Here is a 24356-nt window from a genome sequence, read left to right on the forward strand (position 1 = left end):
GAGAAATAAAAAGCAACTTTAAACTAGAAACTAAGCCATGTTTTTTAGGCTTTTTCCTATTCTCATGGTAACTATTGCTTGTACATTTCAGTTTTCATAGTTACACCTAAAACATCTTACAAAATAAACTCAATTCATGGATTCCGTCGCAGTATTTGCAAACACCAACACCATCATGATCAAATTCAACAGTAAACCATGTTGAGTGTTTCTTCACCACCTTCTCTGCCTTAGGGTTGTGGCATGTATTGGAAGAACACAAAGACAATCCTTGATTTTGAGCCGCCATAACATTTTTCACCCACATGCTTTGAATAAAAGATTTCAACCTCTTTCTACACCCCAAAATACTAATGCACGTGGAATTTTTCAACTCACCAAAGAGATCAAACCCAAGTTTTCTTCCTTCTTCATCATCATTGCAATTAGCCATCAAAAGCATAACATAAACATATTTGGCTTCATGATGACCCTGTAATGCAGCCTTCTTCAAATTCTCAAAACCCAAATTCAACATTAAAGTACTAAAATATTGCACCATTCCTTCACGATAAATAATCTCCAAGTTACCACTTTCTCTGCAACGACTCAAGAACGTGGCTTCTTTTTCATCAGTAAACCATGGAAGTATGGAATCAAAGTAAACTTATCAGTAACTGCATGTTGATAAATGTAACCGTCTTCTGAAGCATTGTGAAACTTTTTGCAGCTTAGTTTAATTTTGCAAAGATCAGCCATGGAACGTGAAGCAACCTTCCCCACGATATTAACCAATAAATCATTTGGAAGAGCTTTTACGATGCTTATGGGTGTTTAGTTTCCGCGGCTTTTAGGTTTATTGATTTCTTTCTTGACTCTTAAGGAAGCCATGAATCAACCCTAGCTAGGAAACATGTTGAGACAACGAATGGAAGAGAGAGAACAAGAAAGAGTTAAGTGTGATTGAAACAAATTAACATTGGTTTCATATCTATATATAGCGAAATTATGAACCTAAGGAAGTTTGGGGTATAAAACAAATTAACAACCTATCCTTGATACGAGTGAAAAATAAAGTTGGAGATTCCTTAAAAAGTAACTCATGTGTTATTTCGATTTCAAGGGAAAGTGGAGCCCAATTGAGCAATTTTGCAAAATGCTCCTCTGGATTCTTGGTCCATTCATTCTTTGCATTCAGTATCTTTTGATTTCACTCAGCTGGACATCTACAGTAAATGAGTATCTTAGGAGTATTTTTTGACCATAGATATATTTAGATTTGATCTCAATAAGGATTGTACTAGGTCACCTTGGATGAATTAAGAACTCATTGTGCGTTCATCTCTCTATGCCTATTATTTACTGTGTCTTATTATTTATTTTTTGGTTACAAAAGAAAAAAGGGAAAAAGCTAAGGTCTCACAAACTGAGTACCATTAGCATCAGCGATTAAAAGGGGACCTAAATCTGTAGGGGAGTTTCTAAAAACTGTCAAGTCGATATTGTTTCTAGCACCCGTTATCGCAAATCAGTCCGCACAAGAATTACCTTCACGGTAAATGTGAGATATATACACCTGCCAATTTACCGTGTCTTATTATTACCACTTACTATAGGCACTAGTAATTTCTTTCATTAAGACATCAAGTCCGTTTTAATGTATTAACCTTGATTCTTTAATACTTTCAATCAACGAATAAATAATTTTTCTTATCATTGTTGTATTATTTGTGCACCAAAATTTGTCATCATCGAATACTATTATTGTTATCTTGGGTTTTTCCCCTAGTGTGTCATTGAGACTATATAAAACAAACAGTAAGAGTTTTGGTAGAAAAATATAATGAGCTCTTATAACCATCAAAAGTTTTATGTGATATCACAACTAATTTCAAGTGATCCATTGAGTGAATTAAGGAGACAAATATGATACATTGATATAGACATTCAATAACTATTCTAATATAATCCCTCCAAAAAAAAAATTATTCTAATATAAGGAAAGATATATTGCAAATTTTTGTACGTTACAGTATAAAATAATCAAACTATTTATTTATTTCATGCTAAAAGTAAGACTAAAATTCCTAAACGGGTTAGGCCGGTATGACTCCGACAACATGACCATTCAGGTTTGAATCCAAACTGAGGATTGCCTCTTGTAGAAATAATATATATGAAACCAAAAAAATATAAAGACTAAAATTCTCAAGTTGATTTATACGTTAATATTTAATTATACGATACTTTTAAATTTAATATTTTAAAAGACATATAATAATTAGAAAGAATTTCTTACAAGTAAACATTACACAAAATTTCCTATTTAATAAAGTGATCAAATGATTTTCTATCGGTTACATTGGAAGGAGGAGAATCATGACTAAAACTATCATGTTTGTTTATATAATGATCCTATTTATTTTCCCATTTTATGTTGTATCAGAATTTGTTTGTAAGTCTTTTATCATATTTTTCAATAACAAAATTATTTTCCATTTTATTTTAAAATCCGTATACACAATATTTCATTTCATTTAATTAACATTCTTTTTTTCTTAACTTACATCACAGCTTTTCATATTTGTAAATTTGACATAAACTGTCCATGGCAAAGTTGTTCTCCTGGAAATATTCCGGCATGCATTTTTGGAGTGTGCTACTGCGTTCAGAGTTAAGTTATCCATCATAACATTTTTATTCTTATGATTTTTTCTCATGCTTGATGTATATTTCTTCTATCTTTCAATTCTTATTGCATTAGAAATGGATTAATTAATTGTATTATGCAAGTGTTATTACCTTCAATGGCTAGTGATTATATACAAATATTAAAGGATAAGTAAGATCTAGGTGGTTAATACATCATCTAAGAAGCTTAAAATTGAGGTTTAAACCATAGAAACTTTATTGAATAAGCGATAAAGATATAGAACCAGTGTGGTGTTGCAATTCACATGCGATATAAATCGTGTCTTTTTAATCGGTCTTTCATTGAGTTAGTTTAACACCGCATATATGTGAAATAGTGCATGTTGATCATTTCATTGTCGTTTGGTATAGCATGTGATTTTATACATCTATTATTGTTTGTACATCTATATACGTTAATTTTGTGCATGACTAGGTTCATCTACTTAGACCTCATACCATGATGTAAGTTGCCTCTGAAAAAATTAGAAATTCAAATAGACACAATTACAATCCTAAATTGCAAGATGAACAAATCAACATTTTTAGTTATAGAGATCATAGGATTATGATTACCTTAATATGTAATGACGATTGTTCCTCCTTCAATATCTATCAATTTGATTTGGTGTGTTTGTATGGAGAGAGATACCAGTCTCTATTATACTCTGCAAAATTTGGCGTGCAGTCACAATGTATGCAACAACATTGTAAACTTGCTAGAAATAGGGTGTTTTTCTTATGTGAAACATATGAGCTCACATATTTGTCATACATTATTCTAATAAAATAATTTTTTTCAATAATAATTCCAACAAACAAAATATGATGAAATCATATAATATGATGAAATCATATAAATGATATTAAAAATATATTTCAATATTTTAACATCTAAGTAGTACAAAATAAAAACTAATTGTGCTAGTCTACATTATAAAACTGACAACCTCTCACTTGGACAAGATAAGTTAAATAAATTTATACCTCAAATTACTTACATAATATGTAATCACACCAAAAAAATCATTATTGAACAAGAATTTCCGACAATTAATTAAAATATGAGTGTCATAGTGATATAGAAATCATTTCGATAGGGGTTTTGATATCATTTACACCATAGACTTATATCTTAGTGACCCAACAATAATATGAGATGTGAAATATGAAACAACATAAGAAAAATTTAACTATGAAATTCAAGAATTAAAATGGACCTAACACCCTTAAGATGTTTACCAACATTTAAGAATACACACACAAAAATAATTTGGCTTGATTGTCATGATCGGTTTGCACCTCCTTGATCTGATCTTTGATTGGAGCAATTTCTTTAGAGTTAGAATCACCTGAGGAAGCCATTTCAAATGAGTGTTGAAAACAAAGTTGAGATTTTAATTATAAGTGTTGTGCTACCATATACTACTTGCAACTCTATTTATACTAGTTATAAATATCATCTCTCTCACACACTTCTAACCTCTTTTTTCATAAACAACAACAGTCTCAATAGTTTGTTAGTCTCAAACAAATTGTACACTTGGTCAAATTGTTTTTGTGTACTACCAAAATCTCAACAATTTGTTCAGACGACTCAACAAAATGGTATCTTGGTCATTCAAACTAAGACTCAACCACTATACCATGTTCAATCACAAACAAAATCAGTTTTGAAATTGATTTTTTCATGCTTTGATGTATATTTCTTCTATCTTTCAATTCTTATTGCATTAGAAATGGATTAATTAATTGTATTATGCAAGTGTTATTACCTTCAAATTCTCAAAACCCAGCTTCACCATTAAAGTACTAAAATATTGCACCATTCCTTCACGATAAATAATCTCCAAGTTACCACTTTCTCTGCAACAACTCAAGAACGCGGCTTCTTTTTCATCACTAAACCATGGAAGTGGAATCAAAGCAAACTTATCCATAGTTGCATGTTGAGCATTAAGAAACTCTTTGCAGCTTAGTTTGGTTTTGCAAAGATCAACCATGGAACGTGAAACAACCTTCCCCACGATATTAACCAATAAATTATTTGGAAGAGCTTTTACGATGCTTATGGGTGTTTAGTTTCTGCGGCTTTTAGGTTTATTGATTTCTTTCTTGACTCTTAAGGAAGCCATGAATCAACCCTAGCTAGGAAACGTGTTGAGATAACGAAGGGAAGAGAGAGAACAAGAAAGAGTTAAGAAATATTATTCGGTTTGATGATGACCCTCTAATGCAGCCTTCTTCAAATTCTCAAAACCCAGCTTCACCATTAAAGTACTAAAATATTGCACCATTCCTTCACGATAAATAATCTCCAAGTTACCACTTTCTCTGCAACAACTCAAGAATGCGGCTTCTTTTTCATCACTAAACCATGGAAGTGGAATCAAAGCAAACTTATCCATAGCTGCATGTTGAGCATTAAGAAACTCTTTGCAGCTTAGTTTGGTTTTGCAAAGATCAGCCATGGAACGTGAAGCAACCTTCCCCACGATATTAACCAAAAAAATCATTTGGAAGAGCTTTTATGATGTTTATGGGTGTTTGGTTTCCGCGGCTTTTAGGTTTATTGATTTCTTTCTTGACTCTTAAGGAAGCCATGAATCAACCCTAGCTAGGAAACGTGTTGAGATAATGAAGGGAAGAGAGATAACAAGAAAGAGTTAAGTGACAAATTAATTAATTGTATTATGCAAGTGTTATTATTTTCAAATTCTCAAAACTCATAAGCATCGTAAGTAAGATCTAGGTGGTTAATACATCATCTAAGAAGCTTAAAATTGAGGTTTAAACCATAGAAACATTATTGAATAAGTGCAAAAGATATATAACCCAGTGTGGTGTTGCAATTCACATGCGATATAAATCGTGTCTTTTTAATCGGTCTTTTATTGAGTTAGTTTAACACCGCATATATGTGAAATAGTGCATGTTGATCATTTCATTGTCGTTTGGTATATCATGTGATTTTATACATCTATTATTGTTTGTGCATCTATATACGTTAATTTTGTGCATGACTAGGTTCATCTACTTAGACCTTATACCATGATATAAGATGCCTCTTAAAAAATTATAAATTCAAATAGACAAAATTACAATCCTAAATTGCAAGATGAACAAATCAACATTTTTAGTTTTAGAGATCATAGGATTGTGATTACCTTAATATGTAATGACGAATGTTCCTCCTTCAATATCTATCAATTTGATTTGGTGTGTTTGTATGGAGAGAGATACCAGTCTCTGTTCTTTTCTGCAAAATTTGGTGTGAAGTCACAATGTATGCAACAACATTGTAAACTGGCTAGAAATAGAGTGTTTTTCTTATGTGAAACATATGTGCTCACATATTTGTCATACATTATTCTAATAAAATAATTTTTTTCAATAATAATTCCAACAAACAAAATATGATGAAATCATATAAATGATATTAAAAATATATTTCAATATTTTAACATATATAGTACAAAATAAAAACTAATTGTGCTAGTCCACATTATAAAACCGACAACCTCTCACTTGGACAAGATAAGTTAAATAAATTTATACCTCAAATTACTTACATAATATGTAATCACACCAAAAAAGTCATTATTGAACAAGAATTTCCGACAATTAATGAGTGTCATAGTGATATACAAATCATTTCGATAGGGGTTTTGATATCATTTACACCATAGACTTATATCATAGTGACCCAACAATAATATGAGATGTGAAATATGAAACATAAGAAAAATTTAACCATGAAATTCAAGAATTAAAATTGACCTAACACCCTTAAGATGTTTACCAACATTTAAGAATACACACACAAAAATAATTTGGCTTGATTGTCATGATCGGTTTGCACCTCCTTGATCTAATCTTCGATTGCAGCAATTTCTTTGGAGTTAGAATCACCTGAGGAAGCCATTTCAAATGAGTGTTGAAAACAAAGTTGGGATTTTAATTATAAGTGTTGTGCTGCCATATACTACTTGTAACTCTATTTATACTAGATCTAAATTTCATCTCTCTCACACACTTCTAACCTCTTTTTTCATAAACAACAACAGTCTCAATAGTTTGTTAGTCTCAAACGAATTGTACACTTGGTCAAATTGCTTTTGTGGACAACCAAAATCTCAACAATTTGTTCAAACGACTCAACAAAATAGTACCTTGGTCATTCAAACTATGACCCAACCACTATACCATGTGCAATCACAAACAAAATCGGTTTTGAAATTGATTTTTACATGCTTTGATGTATGTTCTTCTATCTTTCAACTCTTATTGCATTAGAAATGGATTAATTGTATTATGCAAGTGTTATTACCTTCAATGGCTAGTGATTATATACATATATTAAAGGATAAGTAAGATCTAGGTGGTTAATACATCATCTAAGAAGCTTAAAATTGAGGTTTAAACCATAGAAACTTTATTGAATAAGTGCTAAAGATATATAACCCAATGTGGTGTTGCAATTCACATGCGATATAAATTGTGTCTTTTTAATCGGTCTTTTATTGAGTTAGTTTAACACCGCATATATGTGAAATAGTGCATGTTGATCATTTCATTGACGTTTGGTATATCATGTGATTTTATACATCTATTATTGTTTGTACATCTATATATGTTAATATTGTGTATGACTAGGTTCATCTACTTAGACCTTATACCATGATGTAAGATGCCTCTTAAAAAATTAGAAATTCAAATAGACACAATTACAATCCTAAATTGCAAGATGAACAAATCAACATTTTTATATTTAGAGATCATAGGCTTATGATTACCTTAATATGTAATGACGATTGTTCCTCCTTTAATATCTATCAATTTGATTTGGTGTGTTTGTATGGAGAGAGATACAAGTCTCTATTCTACTCTGCAAAATTTGGTGTGAAGTCACAATGTATGCAACAACATTGTAAACTTGCTAGAAATAGGGTGTTTTTCTTATGTGAAACATATGAGCTCACATATTTGTCATACATTATTCTAATAAAATAATTTTTTTCAATAATAATTCCAACAAACAAAATATGATGAAATCATATAAATGATATTAAAAATATATTTCAATATTTTAACATCTAAGTAGTACAAAATAAAAACTAATTGTGCTAGTCTACTGATGTAAGATTTTTCCTACATGTCGTATAACTATGTACACGTGAGTATATATAGGATCGTTTCCACAGGGAGTTACGTTAATCATAAGCATTTTCACAATCGTTCAAGTTAAGGGTTTGGATATAATTTGTTTGTTTGTAACACTATATCCATATATGACACTAAAGTAAAAACGAGAGGGGATCGAACTATTTCGCTTGCGGTATAAGATAACGAGCAAGCATAACAGCAGCAATCTCTCGATCGATTAACAGACTCTAGCTTTATAACCATTATTATTACAATCATTTCTACAATATCCTTCGTGTCCAAAGCGACATCGTTATTTCCAAGTTAGCGTTTAAACATTCGTGTCCAAATTCCTTAAACGATAACAAAGTCGATCGGATAACTTAATCGACCGTGTCCAGCCTGATTAAGTATCCGAAAGCATTAAAATCTTGATTAAAAGTAATTATCAAAGGTTTACAAACTTGTCAAGAGTGATATAACATAAGATAGATTGTTATTCTAGTTCTAGATTCAAGAGTTTGTGTCCAAATCATCTTGAATCTCTTTGAAAGCATTAAAAGCAAGAATAACAACAATATTGAATCATTAAGCTAGAACCTTATATATTAAAAGATCAAAAGATTACATAATAGCTTGGTTGTTACCTCAATACTACATAGAAGGTGATAGTTACATATAGACATGTAAACTAATGCAAGGAATGAAGGAAAGATGAAGATTCCATGCCAAGATCCTTGATGTCTCAATGAATCTAGGGTTGAATCTACTCCTTAATCACTTGCTTTGTGTTTCTCTCTTTGAAATAGCTCTAACCTCTCTCTAGAAATGTATAAAATGTTTCAATAGAATAGTGAATACCTAAAAGAGAGGTAAAAATGCTATTTAAATGGCCTGTGTTTTTGCACCTGCGCTAATAGCGCAACTCACGCTAATAGCGTGGTAAGGCGGCCTATAATCTGGCCAATAGGAGTGTGCCACGTTGGCCTTGCCCTGCTGCTACGCTCCAGCCACGCCATTAGCATAGCTCTCTGGAGTATTTACGCTGATAGCGTAGATTACGCCAATAGCGTAGTTCTTCATGGTCTGCTACGCTCCAGGTACGCATATGGCGTAGCTCTCTGGACAATGTACGCTAATAGCTCAGTATACGCTAATAGCGTAGTCTTCAAGAGTGCTCCAGATCCTACGCCCCAGGTACGCTAATGGCGTATCTCTCTGACCTTGGCCATTTCTTCATCACGCTAATAGCGTAGGACACGCTAATAGCGTGGGACCTTGAACTTTGACGTTTCTTGCTCCTTGCTTGTATTTTCCTGCACAAAAAGGGTATAATAAGGCTCAAAAGCATAAATGACATATTTACACAATAATTGGAGTTTTCCATAAAGAATCTTGCAAAACAAGTCACTAAAATGCCTAAACTCCCATATGAAATATATCACTTTTAAACACTTATCAAACTCTCCCCAACTTGGCTTTTTGTTTGTCCTCAAACAAATCAATTAAAAAGGAAACTAACAAGGCTTTGGACAAGGTTTTCAACATGGTGTCAAACAATTCAAAACAAAAATAAACAATGGTGATTCAAATATGATCGCGTGGACAAGCATGAAGTCCTCCGCTACTCTAGGTTCAAACTAAGAATGCGAAAAATGTCCTAAGCACAAACTATACATCATAAACTTCAAAACATAAACATATCTATCTATGAACCACACCTAACACACTTCTTTGAAAGTAAATGCAATATAATGATAACAATGAATGAGGTAATGAACACACATCCAACAATCATGCTAACATCCTATTTAAGTTAGGTGTCCATCCAAATATCGTCTCGAAAAGCATAAAAGCATGGATCAAAAGGTCTTGCACGGGTTATAACTTGGCCGGGCTACAAAAGAAATGTCATATGTGGGGCAATTGATCAGAAAGCCTATCAAAGAGGAACATTTTTTTTTTTTGTATCACAACTTGAAATCCATATACTTCCCTACCAAGAATTAAAACCTTTGGTGATTAACAATCAAACTTATAACCTTGACAACTTATTCTATTTTTGATTTTTCTCTTTCTTTTTCTTTTCTTTTCTTTTCTTTTTCAAATGTACAATTTTTTCTTTGATTCAATGTTGTCAGGTTATTTTACAACTTCACCAGAACTTAACATATAATGCCTCCTTTTTCTCCCCAACTTGAATACAACAAAACTCTAATTGAATGTTCCCCTATCCTAAGGCAAGGGACAAAGTACAAAAAGGTTAAGGGTTCAACAAAGTAACATTATCAAAGTCCTATAAGATTCAACCATGAACTGGATTTTTGAAAAATTTCAGGCAAATTCAACAAGCATTGTGCTTATGAATATTGACAGTTCATGTTTGAGGACTTGATTCATTTGGCTCAGATTGGGGTATCAGATACTCGCTCTTCTCACAGGTAGGCTTTATGTGGTCAAGTAAGTTACTCTCAATTGAAAAAGTGCCTTGATCCTTTCCATGCTTTCAAACAATTCAAAATGATTATCAGATTTAACATAACTAAAACAAGTTAGACGGTGATTATCGGTCTCCAGCATATATACAACAGATTGAAGCTACCTCACATTTAGGTTAAGTACTAAGTGGTTCAAAGATATTTATGTTTATCAAAAGACTTAAATGATATATATTTTGTGCAAAGTACAAGTTTCAAATTCTTATTAAAAACCTAGAATAACAGGAAACCAATACCTTGGCCTTACGCTTTCTCACAAGTAATATCATTATCACTCACCTGCTTTTGCTCAAACATGGCTCCATGGAGCACTTTATAATTTATTGTTCATGAGCAATTTTCTTTTGAGAGACACAAGCAAGATGTAAACAAAAATTTCATCCAAAGCATAATTTAAAAACCAAAAAGCTAAGTTATTAAACCAAATATAAAGTAACAAAGTAGCAAATCAAGCACTAAAAACCACAGTGCTTGAAGAGTACAAAATACAACCAAAAAAACACTGTTCCAACATGAAATAAAAACATAGAGTTAGAAAGCAAAAAAGAAAAAAAAAACATCACTAAAAACCCAAACTATCACTGATCATCCTCTCCAGCATCATCCATATCAAAATCCTGGTACACATCATCATCACCCACAACTCCAGCATCATCAGGTGTCGCCTCATCATCAACAGCATCAGCCACCCCCACATAAGGACTTGGCCTGCCCTCAGGCCAATGAACATAGCTCTGGTACTGGTCAGGTGTCATCACCGGGTAATCAGCATTTCCCGGATACATGTGAACATTGTAGAGGTCCTGGTGTATGCCCATGTTGCTCCTCCAAATTGCCTCATTCTGATCCATTAAGAAGCTATTCTGGTCCCTCACGTACTGGTTATGCATCTGCTGCTCCAGCATAAAGGTCTGCAAACCTGAAAAGTCAAAAGAACCAGCACCCTCAGATGGGCCACCTTCATCATCCGAGAAATGGTATTGGGCTGCCCTCTGCTCTGATTTCTCCCAGGTGCGAATAGAAGTGTCAGTAATGGCCCCTTCAATATCTTCATCAAAGGGTCCAGTAATGGCCACTCCATTGGCCTTAAGCAATCCCATAATCAAACCCGGGTAGAACAATGCCACCTTCTTAGCACCTGTGGCAACTTTCAAAGCCACAGCCTTCATCTCATTGGCTATGATGCGAGCAATATCAACAGGCACTTCTTTTATAATGCACCAGATGAGTGGTAGAACGGCTTTTGGGGCATCGGATGTATGGGCTCTAGGAAGGGCATTGTGGACAAGAAATTGGAAAACTAAGCGGGCAGTAGCGGTCATCTCTTTGGTAAGTGCATGCCTAATCTCTCCCTTGTCATTCTTTACAAAGTGCCTATCCTTGTTCATGATATCACGCTCAATTTGCTGAAATTTCCAATTTCCTTGAGCGTTTCTCTTAGCATAGGTACACAAGGTGGGCATTGTGGGGTCAGGTGATGGCTCAAGGTTTAAGGCATTTTCAAGGAAATCATTGATTGCATCCCTATCAAATGGGATTTGCTTTCCTCGGACATAAGAAGTCCAAGAGAAAGTCTCAGCAAGGGTAGTGGGTGAGGCATCAGGGACAGCATTACAATAGAACTCCCTGATTAGGTCGGTGTTAATCTCAGTTGCGGGCACAAGGAGGTTGGTCCATTTGCGACCAGTAAAAATATGGAGCATATCAGCATGCTCACCACTAGGGTGAATGTCAAAGGTTTTCTCGTGCCAGATTTTGTACTGTGCCATCTTCTTAAACCTGGCAGAGTGGGCAGGGGTGGGGAAACGGTTTGGGATTGCAGGTGCAGCAGAGGTAGAGACACCTTTGCCTCTAGGACGTTTAGTCCCGGTAGTTTTTTCAACATTTTTCGGTGCCATCTGCATCAAAACCAGGAAACACCAACATATTGCATAGAAAATATTAGCACAAAGTAGAATTGGTTATTTAAAAACATCAAAAATTTTGAAAATCTGGGCAAGTATGAAGATCTACGCTATTAGCGCCTGCCACGCTAATAGCGAAATTTTCTGGAAAAATTTCGCTATTAGCGTAGATTTCGCTATTAGCGTAGTTCTTCGTACCTGCAATTTTCAAATTTTCAAAATCTTTGTTCCTGCAATTTCACAACACCAACCAGCAAATTTCAACCCTAGGTTTCATCCTATGTCTCTAAAACACAATAGAATCATGAAAAGGAATCAGAATCACAACATTGGTACACAAATCATTCAAAACCCTTATTTTTCAAATTTACAAAATGGGTCAAAATCAAAAGATGAATGTTTGTTGCATGTGGGTTATGATTATTGTTCCTTTTCCAACTATTATCAATGAAGAACAATCTCTATTCACAAATTAAAACTCTAACCCTAACCTAACCATCTCTAATCATGTAAAAAACATGGATTTTTTTCAAATTTAAGAACAAAGATAGGAAGAGAAGATCAAACCTTGTTAATGCAGAGAGAAGCAACACAAATGCAAGAAGAAATGATGCAAAAATGGATGCTTGAAACCAAATGAAAAGTGGGTTTGATTTCTAGGGTTAGTGAGTGGGAGAGAAGTTTATGTGTGTGGTTATGAGAAAATGAACAAATGAAACCGTAAAGAAGGAAAAATGAGGGGTTGTGGGAAGTTAAGGGGAGTTAATCCCCTGGGCCCACAAAATTTTTTTCTCCCACGCCAAAATCACGCTAATAGCGTGGCTCTCTGGAGCTCTCACGCTAATAGCGAAAAATACGCTAATAGCGTGAAGCTTCAGGATCAGTTTTTTTCAAAGTTTTTCATTTCTGCTTGTAAATGTATATGTACTACTACTATATGCAATAAACATAAAAATACTTACAAAACTGGGTGTGCCTCCCAGCAAGAGCTTGTTTTACGTCCTTAGCTTGACGCATTTTGAAGAAATCATGGCTCGATTAGTGAAATCGTCGTCAAACACCGATCAATTTCACCACCGAAGTAGGGCTTAAGCCTTTGCCCATTAACAGTCCAGTTGGCTTTGGTGACTGGGTCCTCAAGTTCAACAGCTCCGTACGGTTTGACCTCTTTAACCATGAAAGGTCCGGACCACTTAGACTTCAATTTGCCCGGAAACAACCTCAGTCTTGAATTGAAAAGTAATACCATTTGTCCCGGCATGAATTGTCTCAGAATGATCTTCTTGTCATGATACTTCTTGGTCCTTTCTTTGTAGAGCTTTGAAGATTCATAAGCTTGATTTCGCAATTCTTCAAGCTCATGCATTTGAACTTTTCTTCTTTCACCGGCCTTCTCTTGATCAAAGTTTTGGAACTTCAACGCCCAAAAGGCTTTATGTTCGAGCTCGACCGGTAAATGACAAGATTTGCCATAGACCATTTGGAAAGGAGTGAGGCCTATAGGAGACTTATATGCAGTCCTATATGCCCACAAAGCTTCATCAAGTTTAGCCGACCAATCCTTCCGAGATGTAGAGACCGTCTTCTCAAGTATGCGTTTGACCTCCCGGTTAGAAACTTCGGCTTGTCCATTCGTTTGTGGATGATACGGTGATGCTACTTTGTGCTTGACTCCATAATGATCTAGGGCCTTGGCAAGTTGTGCGTTGCAAAAGTGTGATCCTCCATCACTAATAAGAACTCTTGGTGTACCAAACCGGGTGAAAATATTCTTCTTTAGGAACTTCACTACCGTCTTGCTATCGGCTTTAGGCGATGCTACGGCTTCCACCCACTTTGACACATAATCAACAGCGACCAAGATGTACTCATTTGAAAATGATGAAGGAAAAGGGCCAACAAAATCTATACCCCAACAATCAAACACTTCCACTTCAAGGATGAGTTGTAAAGGCATCTCATTTCTTTTTGACATTGATCCGGTTCTTTGGCATTCATCGCAATGCTTGCAATGTGTATTGGCATCTTTGAAAAGAGTTGGCCAATAGAACCCGGATTGAAGTACCTTTGTGGCGGTTCTCTCCCCGTTGAAGTGACCTCCATAGGGGGAATTGTGACATTGCCATAGGATCTTCTTTGCCTCTTCATCATCCACACACCTACGCAAGAGATTGTCCGCTCCAATTTTGAACAAGTAAGGCTCATCCCACACATAGTGGTTAGCATCATGGAGGAACTTCTTGCGTTGTTGCCATTCAAAATCTTCCGGAATGAACCCGGTTGCTTTGTAGTTTACCAAGTCGGCAAACCACGGTCTCACATTGATAGCTAGCAACCGTTCATCTGGAAATTCTTCACGAACCTCCGGTTCATTCTTGGTTACCTCATTGTTTGTCAACCTTGAAAGGTGATCAGCTACAAGATTCTCCGTGCCTTTCTTATCCTTGATCTCTAAGTCAAACTCTTGAAGCAACAACATCCACCGGATGAGTCTAGGCTTTGAGTCGGACTTAGTGAGGAGATACTTGATAGCTGCATGGTCAGTAAAGACAACAATTTTGGAACCAACAAGGTAAGAACGAAATTTCTCCATTGCATAAACTATTGCAAGTAACTCTTTTTCAGTTGTGGCATAATTGATTTGTGCCTCATTTAAAACCTTACTTGCATAGTGAATAGCATGAAAAATTTTGTCCTTACGTTGACCCAAGACCGCACCAACAGCATAATCACTTGCATCACACATTAATTCAAAATTTAAATCCCAATTAGGAGCAATGATTATTGGTGCGGTGGTCAACTTTTCTTTTAAAGATTCAAATGCATCAAGACATTCATTATCAAAAACAAAAGACTTATCTTTGTTGAGCAAGTTGCTCATAGGCTTTGCAATCTTTGAGAAGTCTTTGATGAACCTCCGGTAGAACCCGGCATGACCAAGAAAACTCCGCACACCTTTGACATTTACCGGTGGAGGAAGCTTTCCTATGACATCGACCTTTGTTTGGTCTACCTCGATACCCTTTGAAGAAATCTTATGACCAAGGACAATACCCTCGGTAACCATGAAGTGACATTTCTCCCAATTGAGCACCAAACTAGTTTCAATACACCGCTTCAGCACGGTATCCAAGCTCTTCAAACACGTATCAAATGATGAACCAAAAACTGAGAAATCATCCATGAACACCTCCATGCATTTACCAATTAAGTTGGAGAAGATTGCTTGTACACACCGTTGGAAAGTTGCGGGTGCATTACACAAGCCGAATGGCATTCTTCGATAAGCAAAAATTCCAAAGGGACAAGTGAAGGCCGTCTTCTCATGATCATCTGGGTTCATGGCGATTTGATTGTAACCGGAGTAACCATCTAGGAAGCAATAAAAGGATTGACCGGAGAGTCTTTCAAGCATTTGATCCATGAAGGGCAAGGGGAAGTGATCCTTCCTTGTTGCTTGATTGAGTCTTCTATAATCTAAACACATCCTCCATCCGGTGACGGTTCTAGTTGGGATCAACTCATCTTTATCATTAGTGATCACCGTCATTCCTCCTTTCTTAGGAACTACTTGAACCGGGCTTACCCAAGCACTATCCGAGATAGGATAGATCATGCCGGCTTCAAGCAACTTCACTACTTCCTTTCGCACCACCTCTTTCATGTTTGGATTCAAGCGGCGTTGCGGTTGTGCTACCGGTTTGAAGTTTTCTTCCATCATAATCTTGTGCATACAATAAGATGGACTTATCCCTTTCAAGTCGGATAACTTCCACCCTATTGCTTCCTTGTTGGCCTTGAGAACCTCTACCAACTTGGTTTCATCATTGATGGACAAGGAGCTACTAATGATCACCGGTTTTGTACCATCTTTCTCAAGAAAAACATACTTCAAATTAGATGGTAAAACATTTAATTCTACCTTGGTGTCATCAACTTTGGCTTCTTCCTTGGATTCTTCTTTCAAATCTTCAAGTATGGCTTGATTAGGAAGAACCTCCTTCAAGGAATCTAGCTCCTTCAAACACTCTTCAATGGCACTTGCTTCGTCTTCATCAATAGCATTGAGTGCGTCCACCAAAGCACTCTCAAGGGGTGTTCTATTGTGCACTTGCTTCCGAGTAGTCAAGATGACTTCTTCGGTTGCATCCATTTTGAAACATGCACCCTTGTCTTTCGAGTACTTCAAAGCTTCTCGGATGTTGAAGGTAACCTCTTCATCATTTACCTTGACCTTCATGATATTATCATCAAGATCAATCATCATCCGAGCCGTTTGCATGAAATTCCTTCCCATTAAGATAGGCACATCCTCATCTTCTTCGACATCCATAACCACAAAATCAGCCGGAAAAATAAATTTGTCCACTTTTACAAGAACATCTTCGGCCATACCTAGTGGTTTTGCAAAGGATTTGTCGGCCAATTGCAACATCATCCTAGTCCGCTTTATACAAAGGTCACCAACTCTTTTGGCAACGGACAAAGGCATGAGATTGATGCTTGATCCAAGATCAAGTAGTGCTTTACCTACATGTGTTGTGCCAATTGCTACCGGTAGAGTGACTCTTCCCGGATCTTGCTCTTTCTTAGGCAACGTTCTTTGAATAATAGCACTACAATTGGCATCGATTTGGATCGTCTCTTCATCGTTGATTCTTCTTTTCTTGGAAAGGATATCTTTCATGAACTTCGCATAGACCGGCATTTGCTCCAAGGCTTCTGAGAATGGTATATCAATTTGCAACTTCTTGTTCAAGAAACCTTGCGTATTGCCGCTCTTTGTCTTTCTTCGATGGAGCATGTGGGTATGGTAAGCGTTGAGCCACCACTTGCTTCTCAACTTCTTGTTTCTTCCCTTTATCTTTCCCCACATCTTTCATCTTCCTCTCCATCTCCTCTTGTTCTACTAGATCTCTTTTTTGATTTTTTTCTTTTTCAACTAATTCTTCTTTATTCTTTATATACACTTCCTCCTCTATCTCTACACTATCTGTAACACCCCGTTTTCCCAACATAAAAATTTCATTTAAAATCAGAGTATTTTGATCACAACGGAATGTCACATACTTCATTTAAATCATAAAATGGATAATAATAATTATCCTTCAATTCAACATCATGAAAAATCTTAAACTATTGCAGCGGAAAATAGTTCAACATTTAAAAGTCTTGGCACGCAGGCCTTATTGAAAAATCTCATAAATTAGTTCATAAAAGAGACACGTAAGGAATAGAAGTAAAAGCAAGCCCCCATCCTGTTACGTATCAGAGCACCTAGACACCAACTGAGAGTCCACTCATGAACGCCTCTAATCTTTATTACCTGCACATTACCCACGGTCGAGGCAACATATACGCAGAAGGGGTGAGATTTCATAATCAATACATTAAGCATATAATCCAATAAAATGCATTTTAACAACTTAAACATTAATAACATGTCAACAATTAACAATCAGTATATTTTTCATTTCATAACAAATACAATCATCAAATATCATTACTAATTTTCATCACAAATCATAATCAACTTAACACTCAACTTGACGACACAACTCATCTTTGACCATGCAACTCTATCAACTCAACAACAACTTGACAACACAACTCATCTAGACCATGCAACTCTATCAACTCAACAACAACTTGACAACTTAAACATCATGAAACTTCTTGATATGCAAATGCATGTGGTACCAATCAACAACAAATGAGCATAATAGGCTCTTCAACGTGTGAGCACAAAGGCTGCCGGGCCTAAAGCCCCCAACTTTAATGAGCACAAAGGCTGCCGGGCCTAAAGCCCCCAACTTTAATGAGCACAAAGGCTGCCGGGCCTAAAGCCCCCAACTTTAATGAGCACAAAGGCTGCCGGGCCTAAAGCCCCCAACTTTAATGAGCATGCAATGAACTCAAACTTCCAACGACTTAGACGACGACGTGAACAACTCATACGACTCATAATCATGGACAACTTCTTAAAATTCCAACAACATAGACCGACTCATGCAACTTCAAGACACTAACAGTCAACAGCAGCAACCAGCAACATTTACATCGTAAAACAGTGTTTAAATAACATAACAACATTAAAGGGAATGAATCATAACCACTTATCATCATAAAGCATCTTAAATAATTCTTATACAACACCACTACTAATCTCAGTCACCTAAACAGACTTCTGGGACTTCTGAAAGCATCCTAAACAACCCTCTTTCTTACTTCTAAGATCAACTCATGACTACACGTGCGAAAGGATCGCATCAGAACAATTTTGGGCAACTAACGGCCTAACTCGCAGTTGCGAGTAACTGTGCTCGCAATGGCGAGCAAAGCGTGCATTCTGGGTTCCTAAGTCTTTGCTCGCAGTGGCGAGTTATTCTGCTCGCAGTTGCGAGCTTACAGGTCACTCGCAGTTGCGAGTTGCATTGCTCGCAGTTGCGAGTTCTGGGTCCTAGCTCGCAGATGCGAGTGTTCTTGCTCGCAGATGCGAGCGATGAATGTCAGTACGGCCAGAAACCTAAAAATCACAACTTTTCACCTATATTCATGATTCCTTCATCCAAATAGCATCTAATTATCATCTTAAGTCATATCTAAGGTCTGTACACTAATTTTGCATCAATCTAACATCTGTTCTTGATTCATTCATCAAAATTGATCCTAAACCTAATTCTCAATTCTCACCAAAACTTAACCTAATCATGCTAAATTCATCCTATAGAATTATACCCTTAATAATATTGAAAATTAGTCTCACCCTTACCTGATAATAGCAGAATCGCAGCCCTCCTTGGTTCTTCTCTCTTTCTGACTTTTCTCCCTTTTTCTCCAAAAACGTACGTACTACTTTTCCTAACTTATGTCTGTCTATTTATCTCTCCTTTTTACTCTTCTCACTACTAATTGCTCATCTCACCACGCAGCCCAATCTTTAATATTTTTATTTTATTTCTCATATCTTATTTTATTTAATAATAAAATAAGTCATAACAACATAGCAACTTCACCACAACAAAATACTCCACATTATGCAGTTATAAATCATATAACCCACTCAACTTCATGAATCATAAAATTCACACATATCAATCATGAAAATCACGTAAATCATATATATAAATATATTTTTAAATAATCGAATAATTAAGACGGGCGTTACACTATCCTCCTCGAACTTCTTTTTGTCCTCCTCATTGACAACTTCATCATCCTTCTCTTCAACAACAATATCATCACCTACCCCTTTACCTACTACTCTCCCACTCCTTGTAGCTATAGCTTTTGACTGATATGCCTTGTGGTGCTCCTTAGGATTTGGTTGAGTGTTAGCGGTGAAAGCTCCCAATTGCGGAGGACCTTGAGCCATTTGTTGTGCTAACTGACCAACTTACGTTTCAAGGCCTTTGATGGACGCGTCGGTGTTTTTCTGGTTAGCCATGGACACTTGCATGAATTGTTTCAAGACCTCCTCGGTGCTTTGGGAATTATTCGGTTGTTGGGGGTTATTTGGTGGTGGATTTTGGTATTGATTATTGAATGGTTGTTGGAATTGAGGGTAAGGTTGTTGGTAGAAGTTTGATGGTGGATATTGATAGTTATTGTTGTACGGTGTTCTCCAAGGTCTTTGTTGGTTTTGGTTGGCCGGATACCTTCCTTGGAAGTTGGAAGTACCCGGATTTTGTTGTGAGGTTCCGGCTTGTTGTGGTTGGTTAGGCCTTTGTTGGTTTCCCACATAGTTGACCTCTTCCCCTTCAAAAGAACCGGGTTCGGGACAATAGCCGGTGGGATGATCCCCCGTACAAAGTCCACAAGTATTGACTTGAGCGGTTCCTCCTTCTTGCTTGAGAGATTCAAGAATTTGTTTTGGCATAGCTCTCATCTCCTTTTGCATAGCTTCTATTTGTTGAGTGAGGAGCTTATTTTGAGCTAAGACCGCATCATTTGCTTCTAGTTCAAGAATACCGACTTTCCTTTGATTAGGATTCCGGTTGTGAGAGGATTTTCTTGTGTTGAGAGCCATTTGGTTAATGATTTTGACAGCATCAGCTGGATTTTTCATAGCAATAGAACCTCCAGCACTTGCATCTAGCATCGTCTTGGACATATCTTGAAGCCCTTGACGAAAAAGATATAGTTGCATTTGGCTATCAAAACCATGCTTTGGACAATTCCTTAGCAATGATTTATAACGCTCCCAAGCTTCACAAAGAGTCTCACTTTGGCCTTGAGCAAAAGTTGTAATTGAAGTTTTAGCCTCAAGATGCCTATCCTCCGGAAAGAACCTTTCTTGAAATGCTTTCTCTAGCTCACCCCAATTTTCCATCAAAGAAGTTGGTTGATCAAGATACCACTCCTTAGCCTTCCCGATCAAAGAATGAGGAAACAATTGCACAAACACACCCTCTTCCTCATCTTCCTTCATACCAAGTGTACCGGCGGTAACATATAAGTTGGTAAGATGTCTATATGGATCCTCATGATCCATACCGGTAAACTGGTTATGAGTTATCAAGTTTATCAACCCCGACTTCAGCTCAATTGATTTGGCATTACGATTGCCAAGATTAGCTAGCCTCCTCGGACTAACCCACATAGGTAGAGCATTCTCATCTTCATTAGCCATGTCTACTTCTGGTTCACTCCTCGGAGATGAATGTGCAGAAGAATGTGAAGAATCACCTAGTGATATAGTATGCACCGAACCTGACGGAGAAGGAATAAAAAGTAAAGATTCCGGCTGAGCCAGCCTGGCTAATCTCCTAGCTTCCTTTGCTTGCTTTCTAAGTAACCTAGCAGTTTTCTCAATCTCTGGATCAAATTGTAGGTCTTCGTTAGCAACGGTACCTCGCATAAACAAAGTTCACCAAGACTATACCAAGTGGTTAGCATAAAAAAAAATAATGAATGATATATGTGTATATGTATATGCATGAAAGAATTTTGTGCAAAATTGACTTAACATGACAAAATTGTTTCAATACTTATGACAAAAATTTCCGTTACTCCCCGGCAACGGCGCCATTTTGATGTAAGATTTTTCCTACATGTCATATAACTATGTACACGTGAGTATATATAGGATCGTTTCCACAGGGAGTTACGTTAATCATAAGCATTTTCACAATCGTTCAAGTTAAGGGTTTGGATATAATTTGTTTGTTTGTAACACTATATCCATATATGACACTAAAGTAAAAACGAGAGGGGATCGAACTATTTCGCTTGCGGTATAAGATAACGAGCAAGCATAACAGCAGCAATCTCTAGATCGATTAACAGACTCTAGCTTTATAACCAATATTATTACAATCATTTCTACAATATCCTTCGTGTCCAAAGCGACATCGTTATTTCCAAGTTAGCGTTTAAACATTCGTGTCCAAATTCCTTAAACGATAACAAAGTCGATCGGATAACTTAATCGACCGTGTCCAGCCTGATTAAGTATCCGAAAGCATTAAAATCTTGATTAAAAGTAATTATCAAAGGTTTACAAACTTGTCAAGAGTGATATAACATAAGATAGATTGTTATTCTAGTTCTAGATTCAAGAGTTTGTGTCCAAATCATCTTGAATCTCTTTGAAAGCATTAAAAGCAAGAATAACAACAATATTGAATCATTAAGCTAGAACCTTATATATTAAAAGATCAAAAGATTACATAATAGCTTGGTTGTTACCTCAATACTACATAGAAGGTGATAGTTACATATAGACATGTAAACTAATGCAAGGAATGAAGGAAAGATGAAGATTCCATGCCAAGATCCTTGATGTCTCAATGAATCTAGGGTTGAATCTACTCCTTAATCACTTGCTTTGTGTTTCTCTCTTTGAAATAGCTCTAACCTCTCTCTAGAAATGTATAAAATGTTTCAATAGAATAGTGAATACCTAAAAGAGAGGTAAAAATGCTATTTAAATGGCCTGTGTTTTTGCACCTGCGCTAATAGCGCAACTCACGCTAATAGCGTGGTAAGGCGGCCTATAATCTGGCCAATAGGAGTGTGCCACGTTGGCCTTGCCCTGCTGCTACGCTCCAGCCACGCCATTAGCGTAGCTCTCTGGAGTATTTACGCTAATAGCGTAGATTACGCCAATAGCGTAGTTCTTCATGGTCTGCTACGCTCCAGGTACGCATATGGCGTAGCTCTCTGGACAATGTACGCTAATAGCTCAGTATACGCTAATAGCGTAGTCTTCAAGAGTGCTCCAGATCCTACGCCCCAGGTACGCTAATGGCGTATCTCTCTGACCTTGGCCATTTCTTCATCACGCTAATAGCGTAGGACACGCTAATAGCGTGGGACCTTGAACTTTGACGTTTCTTGCTCCTTGCTTGTATTTTCCTGCACAAAAAGGGTAGAATAAGGCTCAAAAGCATAAATGACATATTTACACAATAATTGGAGTTTTCCATAAAGAATCTTGCAAAACAAGTCACTAAAATGCCTAAACTCCCATATGAAATATATCACTTTTAAACACTTATCATCTACATTAAAAAACCGACAATCTCTCACTTGGACAAGATAAGTTAAATAAATTTATACCCCAAATTAATTACAGAATATGTAATCACACCAAAGAAGTCATTATTGAACAATAATTTCCGACAATTAATTAAAATATGTGTCATAGTGATGTAGAAATCATTTCGATAGGGGTTTTGATATCATTTATACCATAGATTTATATCTTAGTGAACCAACAATAATATGAGATGTGAAATATGAAACAACATAAGAAAAATTTAACCATGAAATTCAACGATTAAAATGGACCTAACATCCTTAAGATGTTTACCAAGATTTAAGAATACACATACAAAAATAGTGTGAGCTCAAAATTTCTAATGGTAGTGCACCAAATATTATATAATAATCATAATGTCATGTTAAAACGACATTGATAGAAATAGTAGTTGTGATTTATTTGAAAACCTCAAAATATATAACAAACATAATGTTACTACAAATAAGAATATATAATTTCCCACTAACTCAAGGTATCAAAGATCTTAGAAAACCTATGAGTTATATGATCTTCTACCACATAAGAAAGAATAAATAATCAACTATATTCTTTATCACAGAATGATCATGTCAACTATTTCACTCATTATTTGTATGTTATATTCTTGTACTCATGTACGAATTCAGGTTATTTTCTTCAAATTAATTGATGGAGCTTCACATTTGAGATCAAAGTATGGCCTATACACAACTTTATTTTTTATTTTTTTAGTATCTTTTGTTTAATTGTATCTTTTATTGGGATATTTGTATAATAGTAATAGAGTGATATTGGAGTGGTCATGATCTTTTACTCTTATTTGTTTAATTCTTGAGTTTGCAAACTTTTGAGTTATGCCATTATGTTTTAGAAATGTGAAAACACAATGTGTATAAAATTTTGAACAGTGACATTATGTTTTGGAAATGTGAAAAGTCAATGTGTATCAAATTTTAATTTTAATGTTTTTAAAACCCAGTGTTTTTATTCAACTGAAAAAACTTTTAACATATTATTTAATTAATACACATACTTTTGTTAAAGATGAGACATGATATTGTATGGTTAAAGATACCATGAAAGAATTTATTAGAGAACCATTCATATAAAAGATATTTTAATTCTTTATAATAGTACATGATAAACGAACTTCATAGTCACACATTTTACATTTTATGCACTTTTAAGCCACATGACCTTTATAGAAATTATCTTGTATGCATGTTAGTGAAAACAAAACACACCAAAATGATATGTATGAAGTAAAAATAAGAGTCACATGTTTGAATTGTGATCTTTCGAGATTTTGGTTACTTCTGAAACTTGAGAGATGTTTAGATCTAATGATCTAAAGCATGTATCAAAATGAATTGGTACGTGATAAGATTGGATGATTGTGGTTTTTTTTTTTAACTATAAAATAAAGAAGATAAAAGATAGAGAAGATGACACAATGAAGTTATCCTATATGCATGGGCTAGTCCAGTCTCACAACTTGTGAGATTATCCGATAATTTTGCATGAGATACCCTCTTAGATACTGTAAACTTTATCTTATTTTATGATCTATCTTACCTTACAAGTTTGGAAAGCCTCTTCGAATTTTAGCCTCCA

General features: G+C 35.7%; 1 long non-coding RNA gene and 1 pseudogene across 3 annotated transcripts; one reads left to right on the plus strand and one right to left on the minus strand.

Annotated features, from left to right (window-relative positions):
- Positions 1-950, minus strand: LOC146900334 (F-box protein At2g35280-like; annotated as a pseudogene).
- Positions 951-2269: 1319 nt separating this feature from the next.
- LOC146900335 (uncharacterized) lies at positions 2270-23669 on the plus strand. Of its 3 annotated transcripts, none has more exons than XR_015021786.1 (3): positions 2285-2434; positions 2554-2652; positions 23390-23669. It is a non-coding gene; the product is annotated as an uncharacterized LOC146900335 (long non-coding RNA). The 3 variants fall into 3 exon arrangements; XR_015021787.1 differs by lacking the exon at positions 23390-23669 and adding an exon at positions 4178-7947; XR_015021785.1 differs by lacking the exon at positions 23390-23669 and having other exon boundaries at positions 2270-2434; positions 2554-2843.
- The last annotated feature ends 687 nt before the right edge of the window (positions 23670-24356 follow it).

The sequence above is a fragment of the Medicago sativa genome, chromosome 8, assembly GCF_051527215.1.
Source record: "Medicago sativa cultivar Bolivia chromosome 8, Bolivia_mono, whole genome shotgun sequence".
NCBI lineage: Eukaryota > Viridiplantae > Streptophyta > Magnoliopsida > Fabales > Fabaceae > Medicago > Medicago sativa.